General features: G+C 47.8%; 1 protein-coding gene across 3 annotated transcripts in view; it reads right to left on the bottom strand.

The window, feature by feature from the left end:
• The window catches only part of TSPAN14 (tetraspanin 14), a 57,098-nt gene that overhangs the window by 14,434 nt on the left and 28,720 nt on the right, over positions 1–13,944 (bottom strand). The gene's annotated exons all lie outside the window — the stretch shown is intronic.

Below are 13,944 nucleotides of genomic sequence, written 5' to 3'. Positions count from 1 at the left end.
ACAATCCCAAGCAGTAAGTGAGAAAGCCCAGATCCCAAGTCTCTGTTTAGTTCATTCATTTACTCACTCACTCATTCATTCAACAGGCATTGAGTAAGTGTCAGGCACCATCTCAAGCACTGGAGACAGTACTGCGCCACGTGGGCAAAGATCCCTCTGCTGCCGGAACTTAGGCTCTATGGAGCCGACACGTGGTCCTTTCCACCACATTGTGCTGATTTCCCACTTTTCCATCCCCCCATTGGATTAACGAGTTGATGAAGAGGGGGGCTTCGTTTTCCTTGATGGGGTACATGACCACTTCCCTTCCCTTCCCGAGTGACTAACACTGCACGGTAAGCGAGCCTGAAGGTGACCAGTCACTATCTGCCGAATCCCCGTAGGCCTCTCTCCCCATCATTCCTCAAGGTCTCCAATGACTCACTTCCCTCTTGCCAAGCGGGGGTTGGGGGGGGAGTCAAGTCTTTTGCCTCAGCTTACCTGATCTCACCCAACATAGCTGGTCATTCTCTCTGTCACTGAGGCACTCAGCTTTGGGGACACCAAGTGTACACACACAATTGTCTTCCACTCTCCCTGTTGTTCCTTCTCAGTCTCCTTTGTGGGTTTGTCCTCGTCTTTCAGAGCCCTCTAAATGCTGGAGAACCTCACTGCTCAGTCCTGGACCCCTGCCCTCCCCTGAGCCCTCTAGATCCCTGCCTCAGATCTCATAACTAACATGGCTGACTCACAAATCCTAACCTCCAGCCATAGCTGCTCCCGAGTCAAACACCCCAATGTCTACTTGACTTGTCCACTGAATATGACTAGTAACATTTCAATATTCGCGTGCCCCCAAATGGAGCTGTGGTCTCCCAACCCTGGAGCAGCTCCTCCCCGCCTCTCCCCTTCTCACTAAATGGCACCACTGACCATCTACTCGTTTAAGATAGAAAACCTAGACCTCAGGCTTAACAGCTCTCTCCCTCCAACTCCACATTCAACCTATCAGGACCCTTCCGTTAGTCCTACCTTCAAAATACATAGCATACCCTCTCTGCTCCCACCTGTCCATGCTTCATCCCTGCAGGGGCCTCCCCACCATCTCCCCACAGGTCCCCAAGCAACTAGAACTATCCTTTAAAAATATGTCTAGATCACTCCCCTCCTCAAAATGCTCCGATGACTTCCTTTCACACTTAGAATAAAATTCAAACTCCTTGCCGTAGACCACAAGAACGTGGGCAGCCACGCTGTGGCGTGCATCTCCAACACCATCTCCGACCCGGCTCCCCGGTCCCAATCCCCTTCTCTGGGCCACCCTGGTATTGTTACTGTTTCTTGAACTCACCAAACTCATCCCTGCCTCAGAGCCTTGACTAGATCCCTCAGCCTAGAATGTTCCTCCTCCATATCCCTTCCTGGCTTCCTCCCTCATTCCGTTCAGGTCTCTTCAAATTTCTCCTCCTCAAACACATCTCCCTTTGCCATGCTATGTGGACGCTCCCCATCCATCACTCCTGATCTCCTTCCCTGCGAGATCTTCATGGCACATATCCTAGATCACATGAGCTGTCTGTCTGTCTACTGTGCCTCCCCACCACTTAAGCCCTCTGAGGGCAGAGATGTTTTCTATTCTGTTCAGGGTTGCCTAACCACTTTCCATGACAACCCACCCACCACCTGGTGCCACGAGGGACAGTGAGGAAGGTCTGCCCCTCGGAAACCCTTCGCCGAATACGGTCAGCTTGCGACACCAGCTCCCTACCACCGCAACCCAGTTCTCCTTCTCTCACAACAACGGGGCTCTAAGAATGAGAGCTTGTGTTTTTTTCCATTCTGTTTTACAGGAAGAACTAAACTTAACTTTGCACCAGAAAGACAGGAACCGGGGGGGCAGGGACCCATGTCAGATCATGGGTTCAGTGAACAGTGGTCCAAGGCGGGACCTTCAGGGACCAACAGTTGTTTTAGAGACAACGAGACTGAGGGAGAACCAAACAGGGGAAGTGACCTGTCTGGGAGCTCACACGACAGCCCCCTGAATGATCCAGGACTCTGGCCAGCTTTGCCTGGCTCCCCGTGGAGACCCTTCCTTGGACCTCCCTGGGACAGATGGTCTATGGAGCTGGGCTGTCCTCCTGGCTGCCAACCATCTGGGAGTGATAGTTAAGGTGCCTTCCAGCCTCAGAGTAACCTCCTTTGTCTCTCTTCTATCACCTGATTAAGTTCCTTCCCAAAGAATGGACCCCAACTCCCACCAAGCCCAAAGGGAGGCCAGCCTTGGACCATTAGGTGCATACCCTGCGGTGGTCACCAGGGCAAGCAGCACCACCCTTTCCTGGGTGCCAGGTGCTGCCTTAAACACAATACACCTAAAGAGGCCCTCCACACCCCATAACACTGGTACTATTATCCCCATTTTTCAAATGGGAAAATTCCGATGTAAAACGATTCGGTTATTTGCCCAAAGTCACACAGCTAGCTGGTGGCAAAGTCAAGAAACAAACCTGCATGTCTCTGTCCTGACAGCATGTTATCTCATTGCCCACAAGGCAGCCACCCAAGGCAGGAAGAGTGGGCACCAGCCTGTGCCCTCCATCACATGGGGCAGTCACAGTGCCCGGCGGCGCGGGAGTCCACAGAAGGGGCTTCTAAGCTGTGCAACCCTAAAGCCAACGTCCCACATCATCAGGTGGGGAGGATCACTCTGTGTCCAGTCAGGCCCTCTTTGGGGGTCACTGTGAAGATTCAGTAGTGACCTCTCCACCTTAGGCAAAGGCCCCTGTGAAAGAAGGTGAGAGGTCTCCTGGGGGGCATTCTGGGCTGGTCCAGCCCTGCCTTGTTCCGGAAGCCACACGGAGTCCACTCACCAAGTGGGCAAGCCTTTACCCAGCAGGTTCCAGACACAATGGAAGTGTAGACATCTAGCCAGGCCCTGCTGGACTGGAGGAGGATTCCAACACCGAGCGGGTCAAAAGCAGCCCCTCATCACCCACAATTTAGTGGGCTTGGTCTCCTGTAAGATTTCACTTCAGTGCGTGTGAAAGCACTTAGGCAATTCTTGCAGGCTCCAGAGGACTTTCCTCCACAAGCTCAAGACAAACCACGAGCAGCCACGAAACGCTTTCAGGCCATGCCCTGCCGGCCCCTGATTCTTGCAGACTCCCCTGGCTGAGGAAGGGTGACATTCACAGAACCCCTGCCCCTGAGCCACCAGAGGGAGCCTCAGAAAAAAACAAGAAGGAAACCCAAGAGTAAGCACAGAAACCCGAGAGAGTCCAGGGCAGCACTGAAAAAACAGCATGGGTCAGCCGGTCCTGGTTCCGGCTCCACCCTGCAACAAGTGACAGGACTTGTGCGAGTCCAGAAATTTCTCTGAGCCTGTGTTTCTTTGCAAAATGGGGATGACCCTTCCTGGGTCATAGGAGGGTTGTAAGAATTCAGAGAAGTATCGTGCTTACCCTGGAGCACCGAGCGAGCCCTGCCCTGACAAGGAGACAGAACAGAGGCCGCGGGGACCCTCAAGACGCCATCAGCATTTGCTGGATTGAAAGCACTCTGCGCACCATCCCCCAACGACTCGCAGCTTTGTCCTGAGACAAGGTCCTCCTTTCCAGAGGCATCTGTTTTATTGGGCTTCTGGAGACAAGAGTAAAGCAGAGTTTAAGGAAACAGATGCCTTCTGGAGGCTTTTCAAGTGAGGTGGGGAAAGGATGATGGAAAGAAAACAGGGCAGGGAGTGGAAGAAGATAAGAACTGCCTCAGCTCTGTTCCTAACTCACCCTGTGGCTTTGAGCAAGCCATCCCTCTCTTGGACTTCAGTTTGCCAACCTGCAAAACTGAATAGGTGGAGACCAATGATCTCCAAGGGCCTCTGCATCTCCCACTGCCTAAGCTCTGCCACCATAAATCATGCCAGGTGGAAACCCAACAGTCCTGGCACTCACTCTCCAGAACTGGAAATCCAGAGTCCAGGCCTGGGGAGTCCAGGGAACACCAGAGATGCTTGTGGTCACTTGAAAGGACACCAGAGGGCACAGACCCTAGACCCAACCTGGCCCTGAGAGCCAGTGCACTGAGGGGGAGTCCTAGGCATCTGTCGGGATCAGGAGGCCTTGCCCCTCCAGACTGTGGTCACTCTGGACCCTAAACAGAGCATAAAAGGAACGCCTCTTTCAAAACAGTCTCACATTTAAAAAAAAGCTTAAACCAAGCCAGTTCTTTGTGGGAGTTTGGAAGTTCTGGGAGCTGGAAGGAACGCTAAAGCCCAGCTTCTTATCCCGGAGGGAAATGGGCCCAGGGCAGGATGGTGCCTTGCTCAGGGTCACACAGCTATCACACACCAGCTTTTCCTCCTGCCGGAAGGGTGGTTCTGAAAACCAGAAGCACGTGTGCCCTTCCCGCAGAGCCAGTGAACTCCTGCGAGGGGCCCGACGAGGAGGTGGGGAGGACTACCCACAGGGCTCTGGGGCAGCTTCCACAGAATCTCTGTGCTCCCTGATAACAGGGAGCTCACACCCACCACGCCCTGCCCAGGAATCTGACTGTATCAGCCTTTGAAAGAAAGGAAGGCAGGGAGGCAGAGTTCTCCAAGGGAGGTTACAGGCAGCGCCCCAGGCAATAGAGAGAAGGAACCCCCACCCCAGCCTCACCCCACCCCAGCCCCTGCCATCGCTGGCACAGTTCAGTGATTAACAGTGAGTAGAGAACAAGATACTAAGCTAGGGGTCGACAGTTCTGTAAGGCAGATAGTGTTTTCAGCTTTGCCTGCCAGAAGGTCTCTGTTTCAACTACTCCACTCTGCTGTTATAGCAGGAAAGCAGCCACAGATAATACGTAAACGAATGGACAGGAGTGTGTTCCAGTAAAGTTGTATGTGCAAAAACAGGCAGACAGCCAGGTTTGGCCTTCGAGCCGTAGTCTGCCAAGTCCTTCACTAAACTATCACACTGAAACCATCTAGACAGGATTTCCTTCAGCTCAGCCACATGAACCCCAGGACATCCCTATAATTCGGGTCTCCAACCCTGGTAGGTTTTTATATTACTTCAACAGGTCTTAATAGCCTAAAACTGCAAATAACCCAAATGATATATTCCCACAATGGAATATTCCACAACAATGAGAATCAAGGATCTACAATTACGTACCACAGCATTAATGAATCTCACATACAAGATTTAACAAAAGATGTCAGACTCAAAAGATGTCCCTCCAAAATTCATATCTTGAAGCCCTAACCCCCAGTGCGATGGTATTTGGAGGCAGGGAGGTAAGTAGGGTTACATGAGGTCATGAGGGTAGAGCCTCCATGATTAGAGGAAGAAAGACCAGAGCTTGGGTTCTCTCTCTCTGCCACATGAGAAAACAGCAGGAAGGCAGCCATGTGCAGGCCAGGAAGAGAGCCCACACCAGAACCTGACCATGCTGGCAAACTGATTTCAAACTTCCAGCTTCCAGAAATGGGAGAAAATAAATTTCTCTTGTTTAAACCAAACAGCCTGTGATATGTTGTTATGGCAGCCCAAGCTGACCAAGACAGGAAGAATACTTGGGCAGAAAAATTAGATCTAGCATCCAATCAAAAGTTACTAGATAGGCAAGAGGGAAAATAAAAACATGACCTATAACAAGGAAAGAAATTCAGTAACTATAAGAAGACACAGAAATGAGAGAGAAGATGGAATCAGCAAAGACTTTAAAATAGATATTGTAAATATGCTCAAAGATTTAAAGGAAAATATACATAATGAAGAGACAAATAGAAAATATAAAAAAAGATCCAAATGGAACTATTAGAAATAGAAAATACAACATTAGAAATGAAGAATCACTAAATGGGTTTAACCGCCAATTAGGCACTATAGAAGATGAGTGAACTTAAAGAAAAAGCAATAGGAAACTTCTAAACTAAATGGTAGAAGGGGGTTAAAAACAACAACAACTGAGCAGCATCTCAGTGACCTGTGGGACAACAAGGAGTCCAAGGGAGGGAGGGTGTACGTTTGAAGAAATAATGATGGGAGTAATCACATATTTGATGAAAAATACAAACCCACAAATCCATAAAATGCAGTGAACTTCAAACAGAACACAAAGAAAACGCACCAGCACATATCATGATAAAATTGCTGAAATTCAGTGACAAAGAGAAAATCCTGAAGTAAGCCAGAGAGGGAAAGAAAAGACACATTATGTAAACAGTATGCATATACAAGACATTTAACCCAATGAAATGAAAACATATCAAAATGTGTAGGATGCAGAAAACGCGGAGCATCAAATATAGGCATACCTTGGATGTACCTGGGTTTGGTTCCAGACCACCACAATAAAGCAAGTCACACTAATTGTTTGGTTTCCCAGTGCATAGGAAGATGATGCTTACACTATACTGTAGTCTATTGAGTGTGCAATAGCATTACGTCTAAGAAAACAATGTACATACCTTAATTTAGAAATACTTTACTGCTAAAAAATGCTAACCATCATCTGAGCCTTCAGTGAGTCACAGATCTTTTTACAACAGTAACATCAAAGGTCACTAATCACAGATCACCATAACAAATACAATAATAATGAAAAAGTTTCAAACAGTCTAAGGATTGCCAAAATGTGACAGAGACGCAAAGTGAGCTAATGCTGCTGGAAAAATGGTGTCAATAGACTTGCTCAACGCAGGCTTGACACAAATCTTCAACTTGCTAAAAATGCAGTGTCTGGGAAGCACAATAAAATGAGGTATGCCTGTACTTATACTATAGGAAAGAAGAAAGATCTAAAATCAATGATCTAATCTTCTGCCTTAAGAAGCCAGACAAAGAACAAAATAATCCCAAAATAAGTAGAAGAGAGAAAATAATAAAAAGAGCAGAAAGCAGCGCAATAGACTGGAGATGGGTGGTGGTGACGGCTGCACAACAGTGTGAATGCACTTAATGCCACTGAACTGGGCAGTTAAAAATGTGTATGATTCTAAGTTTTGTTATGTATGTTTTACCACAATTATTAAATATAAAAACATGATGTTTGAAAAACTTTTAAAGAAATTAATAAAATAAAAGCAGAAAAACAACAGAGAAACGCCACCTAAACTAAAAGAAGTCAGATCGGAGAGTGAAATCTAATTTATATAAGTGACAGGAGGCAAATCAGTGGTTGCCAGGGGAAGGGTGGGGAGGGAGTGACTACAGAAGGGCACAAGGACAGTTTCTAGAGGGATGGAAACGTTTCACATCTTCATCGTGGCGATCATGATCAGAGGGGAGGGAGGATACAGCTGCCAGCTCAGCGCACTGAACCCTTGAAATGGGTACAGGTTCATCCTTCCTTCCTTCCTCCTTCCTCCTTCCTTCCTTCCTCCCTCTCTCCCTCCCTCCCTCCCTTTCTTCTTTCTATGTATGTATGTATCAATATGTATATTAGAAGTGGATTTATTTATAGATATACATGTTCCATAGTCAGAATGCAGTCCGTCTCAAAAGGCGAGAATGGCCTTGGGAGAAATACACTCCACAGACAGAGTGTGGGCCATCTCAGAAGGCGAGAGGCCTATTCTATTTAATCTACACTTCAACTGAAGTGATTTTTTAAAAAATTTATTTGGCTGCGTCGGGTCTTAGTTGTGTCACGTGGGGTCTTTTCGTTGCAGCGCGCGGGCTTCTCCCTAGTTGTGGTGTGCCAACTCCAGAGCGCAAGGGCTCAGTAGTGGCGGTGCGTGGGCTTAGTTGCCCTACGGCATGTGGGATCTTAGTTGCCTGACCAGGGATCGAACCCACGTTCCCTGCACTGGATGGCGGATTCTTAACCACTGGACCACCAGGAAAGTCCCTGGAAGTGATTTTTTTTAAGCATTTCTAGGAAAAAAAAAAAAAAAGGTACAAACAAGATGGGAATAGGGTACTCCCCCATACACGACAAATCACCCCAGCAGACTGGGCCACGCTGACTATTTACTGGCCAAGGAAGCAGAGTTATGCACACCAGTTACTTAGACCTGACACCACCCTGTGAGTGTGTAATAATCATATGCCCTGGGGAATAATCACAGTGCACCATACTGCCCATCCTCGCAAATCCCTTCTGGTGGTCCCAGCTGAAGATGCGCCTGAGCCAGTGAGATCAGGAGCTGAGGCCCTAAACGGATCAGCAACTCCTAGTTCTAGCGGAGTCTCTAATTAAGCAATCCTCGCCCTCTGTCTTGGCAAGACAAAATGTGGAAGAATACACACAAACACACACCCCTATGAGCCAAAAGATAAGGCAGTCTATTTCCTATGAATTGGGGCAGCCCTTCTGGAGAATATGACTATATAAATGTCAGGCCGGTCAAAACGATGGACACACCTTCTGACCCATTTACTCTCACTCCTGGGAATCTATCCCAGCAAATAATTTCTCCCAAAGGGAAGAATCTGTGTTACAAAAACTAATCACTGCTCCTTATCTAGGATAGTAGAAAAATTGGGAACAACCTAAATGTCCAATATAGGAATTTCCAAAAATACAATCAGGAAGACTATGCGGCAACCTGGAATGTTCTACACTAGGTGATGCTGACATGAAAACGCAGATGATCACGTGGATACTCTCACCAAGATGTGAAACTATATGTGACTGCAGACAGGAAAATGGAGCCTGAAGGAGGGAACACAGTCAAGATGGGATGCCTTGTGTAGTCTTCTAGAATTTCCATGCAGTTACAAAAGCTTAGTAAATAAAACTGGAAGGGAAAAAAGGTACCACCTCTCAGCAGTGAAAGTGAAATAGTCTACACATGTTATTAAAACACTAGACTTTCCCTTTCTGACTGCATTGAATTACCAAGAAATGGAAGCAGAGAAACCATCTGACTCAGACCTAGGGATCAGGCCTTGGGGTCTGATATCACATGGACAGAGTTCAGCTCAAATAAGGGCAATTCTCTAACGGTTAGAATGATCCAGAGTCAACAGCCCATTGTAGGGCCAGACAAAGAGAGTTAAGACCATCCACCCACAAAAATGCCACAAAGGGGAGCAAGGGCAGGGAGCTGCCGTTAGGTCCTTCTGCATCAGACTGGCTTTGCCTCTCTTGGGAAGGGTTAGGGTTAGGGACTGTCTTGGTTTGCCTGGGGCAGTCCTGGGGCACATCTGTTGTTCCAGAAAAATTCTTTTTTTTTTTTTTTTTTGCGGTATGCGGGCCTCTCACTGTTGTGGCCTCTCCCGTTGCGGAGCACAGGCTCCGGACGCGCAGGCCCAGCGGCCATGGCTCACGGGCCCAGCCGCTCCGCGGCATATGGGATCCTCCCAGACCGGGGCACGAACCCGTAATCCCCTGCATCGGCAGGCGGACTCTCAACCACTGCGCCACCAGGGAGGCCCCAGAAAAATTCTTAATAACCTCTCTTTCATTCTTAAAAGTTTCCCAACTTGGAGCACAAATTACATGCTCACCCTACTCGTGGGAGGCATCTGTTACTTCGAAGGAAGGGGCCTCAAGCCATGCTGGTCACAGAGCACAAATGTCCATGTTTCTCACCCAGAAACAGGCTGCACATTAGGGTCAGAAATGAATTCCTGCATTTTACAAGCAGGGAAGCTGTGGCTCAGACCTGCCCTTGTCACTGAGAAGGTCCACAGCAGGGGGGGGCTCTCTGTCGTCTGTGCCTACAAGCAGTCTCCGTTTCTCACTTTTAATCCACCTCTGAAATAGATCCAGGCAAGGGCTTTATCAGAATCTTTGCAGATTAAACTCAGTGTCTGTGGTGGGAGTTGCAGGCATCATCGGAATCATCCCTCGAGAGGATTCACTCAGCAAAACCAGGGAAGCTCAAATTCTCTGTGGAATCAGGTGGGGTGAGAATGAACAAAGACAAAGGCTGTAAGCCCCTCCCAGCTTCCTTTCCTCTGCAAGTCAAAGTGAGATTTTTTTAAGAATTTTAATCATAGTAAAGTACACATAATATAAAACTTACCACCTTACCATTTTTAAGTGTACGGCTCAGTGGCGTTAAGTACATTCACAGTATTGTGAAACCATCACCATCGTCCAGAGAACTCTTTCCATCTTGCAGAACTGACACTGTCCCCATTAAACAGTAACTTCCCATTTTCCCCTCCCTCCAGCCCCTAGTACCCACCATTCTACTTTGCGTCTCTGAAGCAGACTACTCTATGTACCTCATATAAGTGGAATCATAGAGTATTTGTCCTTTTGTGTTTGGTTTATTTCACTCAGCATACTGTCCTCAAGATTCACCCATGTTGTAGTATGTGTAGGAATTTCCTTCATTTTTAAGGCTGAATAATATTCCATGGTCTGTATAGACCACTTTTTGTTTATCCATTCATCCTCTGGTAGACACAGGGGTTGCTTCTAGCTCTCCGCTATTATGAATAACGCTGCTGTGAACAAGGGTACACAAATATCTCTTCAAGATCCTGCTTTCAATTTTTCTAGGTATATGCCCAGAGGAGAACTGCTGCATCATATGGTAATTCTATTTTTTACTTTTTGAGGAACTGCCATACTTTTTTCATAGCAGCTGCACCATTATACGTTCTCACCAACAGTGCACAAGGATTCCAGTTTCTCCACATCCTCATCAACATTTGTTATTTTTCTGGTTTTTAATAATACTCATTCTAATGGGTGAGAGTGATATCTCATTGTGGTTTTGATTTGCATTTTCCTGTGTCAAAGTGAGATTTTGCCCTAGAAACAGGTCTAACACATCCAAGGAATGATTATAACTTAAAAAAACCGGGCTTCCCTAGTGGCGCAGTGGTTAAGAATCCACCTGCCAGTGCAGGTGACATGGGTTCGAGCCCTGGTCTGGGAAGATCCCACATGCTGCAGAGCAACTAAAGCCCGTGTGCCACAACTACTGAACCTGTGCTCTAGAGCCCACGAGCCACAACTACTGAAGCCCGCGCACCTAGAGCCCATGCTCCACAACGAGAGAAGCCACCACAACGAGAAGCTCGCGCACCGCAACAAAGAGTAGCCCCTGCTCGTGGCAAGTAGAGAAAGTCCAGCGCAGCCATGAAGACCCAATGCGGCCAAAAATAAATAAATAAATAAATTTATAAAAAGAAAAGAGAGAAGTCACCGCAATGAGAAGCCTGCACACTGCAACGAAGAGTAGCCCCCGCTCGCCGCAACTAGAGAAAGCCCACGCACAGCAACGAAGACCCGACGCAGCCAAAAATAAATAAAATAATTTTTAAAATAATAACAATAATAATTTTTAAAAACCAAGAAAGGGTAAAAAGTGCTAGTGTCCTCAAAATGCTGTGGTGGCAGCATTTTCCTGACATCCCTGTGATAAGATCCCCATGAAGCCCAGCTCCATGTTCACCCAGTAAAACATGCAGTTCAGAAGAGACACAAACACTGTGGGCATCCACATCTCTCGCCTCAAGCAAGCATTAATAGTCCCTTGGAAGAATCTCGGCCTTGAAGTTGGAAGGAGACAGCTTAAAATAAAAAACAGAAAAAAACGGTAGGCTACAGGTGTTTGCTATAAATAACGTTACTGTGAAAATAATTCTGGATGGGACAAACTGTTAAATAAAACCTCTGCTTGTTCCCACACCTAGAATTGGTCAAGGAATTCAACAGGTTGCTTCTGCATATTCAAACCTGCCTACGGAGCCCAAGTCCACCATCAAGGCTCTCATTCTTCTGCTCCGCTTACTCACTGTTAATTCATCAAAACCAAACAAAAACTCTCTGCAAAATGATCCATCTGTGCTTTGCTTCAAAATAATCCAAGGTGGGGGAAGATATAAATTAAACATAATAGGCTGAGTTGGTAACTTTTGAAGCTAGCTGATGCGAACGTGGCAGCCGGGGTGGGGGGTTCATTATATTCCTCTATTTTTGTATTTTCTCCATTTAAAGAAGAAAACTTCTCTGAGGAGGTAAGGGCTTGGCACATCATCTTATTCATTTTCAGCAACCTTGTGAGGCAGGCAGCAGGCAGGTGAGAGCAGTATTTCACAAAGAAATCAGCTCAGGTTGAGAGTCCAGACTGGCACCCAGGAACCCCCACTGCACCATGCACTTCCCTAAGGGCTCTGCGCTCCAATTCTCAAGCCTCATTCCACATTCCCAGCTCCTTGTGCAGATGAAGACAGCAAATCTCTGCCTAGAACCCAGCAGGGAGGGGCCGGGCAGCCTCCCCCTCTCATTTTCCCAACAGAGCTCTCATGCTTCGTTTTCCTGACTGTTCCTGTTTGTCCTGTCCTGTTCTGCCCCAGTGCACACTAACTGAAAAATGATTAACTCTCGACCACAGACACTGCCAATTCTGCAAAACTACGATAACGCTGTAGCCCCCTTCAATCACCAAGCAGACTTGCTACAATTCTGGATTCATGAACTCCGCTATGTGAATTTGGTGCTGCAAATGTATTATATTGGGCAAGTTAGTAAAGCTTTCCAAGAGCAAAGAATCTATCCTGAAGAGGCTCTGAAGAAACAGAGATTACCAGGGCCCTGGGCCACAGCAGCAGCAGGAGAGTTTCACTCCAGATGCAAAAATCAGGATGAGAGTCAGAGGTCGGGATGTAAGGCCAAGCAAGCACAGCGGGCCAGCGGGCAAGGGGTACAACAGGCGGGTGGACAAAGTGTCTAAAGTGTCAAACCACCTGCCTAAGCCAGGTGGCCCTCAACTGTGCACCTGGCTGGGGGCTGGGGACTCCAGGTGAGGCCAGAAGGCTCTCCTCCAGACAGGGAGCAAATGCACGTCTGAGAAGCCACACATCTCAGGGAGGGGCAACCACAGCCTCCCATTAGGAGGGGCCCACAGGAACCACCTCAAATGTCCAGCACTGCCCTACCTCAGGGGCAATAATGAGGCTGCTGGTGAAAGGTTGTCTGGGCACCAGAAAAGTCCTGCGGTGAATGGCCAAGCCACTGAATCCCACCCTACTTCTCCAGGACAGAAAACCCCCCAAACTTTGAGATAAATCATCAGGAGGTGATGCTGGGAAAACAAGGGTGAAAGGCTGAGAGATCTTGGTAAGTCGGCCTCTATGTCAAGAGTTCCAGTCCAAGTAGGAAATGCCAAAATCCTCAGTAGAGGCAAATGTGGCATCATGACCACTTATCCTGTCCCTCCTTCTCCATCAGGCCCCACCCAGACACTAGCTGCAGACTCGACACTTGTATTAAATGAGGTTTTAAAACCCTCTGTGTGCGGTCATGTCACCGTGCTCTCCTGCACAGAATCAATGTCTGCCTCCCCTGGACCAATGCCACTGACATGCTCTGATATCTCCCTTAACCCTTTGACCATCTCCAGCCAGCACCCAATTGCTCCTCTTTAAGGCAAGAGTCCTTGAAAGAACTGTCATGAGTCACTGGTCTCCACTTCCTCATGTCCCATGGGCTCCTGGGCCAACTCCAGGTGGGTTTCCATCCCCAGCAGTTCTAGTCAAGGTCATACCCTCCACCTTGTCAAAGCCAATGTCAATTTTCTGTCCTCACCCTACTCCTCTCTACATGAAGGGCTTCCTCTCAAGGCTTCCATGACACAAAATCTCCTGGTCTTCCTTTTACCTCAGGCCACTCACTCACAGCCAACTTTGGAGAGGACTTTCCTACTCAACCCCACCTCTAGCATCCCCGCCTCAATATTCAGACCCCTCCTCTCCTCAGTCAGTACACTTTCCTTCGATGATCTGGTCACCCCTTCCTCTGATGGTGGCCAAGACTTTCATCTCCAGGATGGCCACTGGTATGGGACACTGACATCTCCATGTGGCTGGCTAAGAGACCATTCAAACCCTTCTGCCCCAAATGCCCATCTCAGAACATGGGGCCACCATCCATGCCTTCACTCTGCAGAATCACTCCAAAATCAGATGATACCATCCAACTTATAACCTACCAAAAGTTACTGAAAGAAGTAGAATTCCAGCTACTTACTGGGAACCATACAGTCCTGCATGACCTGGCTTCTTCATGCCCGTG

This window comes from Mesoplodon mirus (genome assembly GCF_964341445.2).
Source record: "Mesoplodon mirus genome assembly, chromosome: 2".
Lineage (NCBI taxonomy): Eukaryota > Metazoa > Chordata > Mammalia > Artiodactyla > Ziphiidae > Mesoplodon > Mesoplodon mirus.
This window is presented reverse-complemented; position numbering and strand designations above follow the sequence as displayed.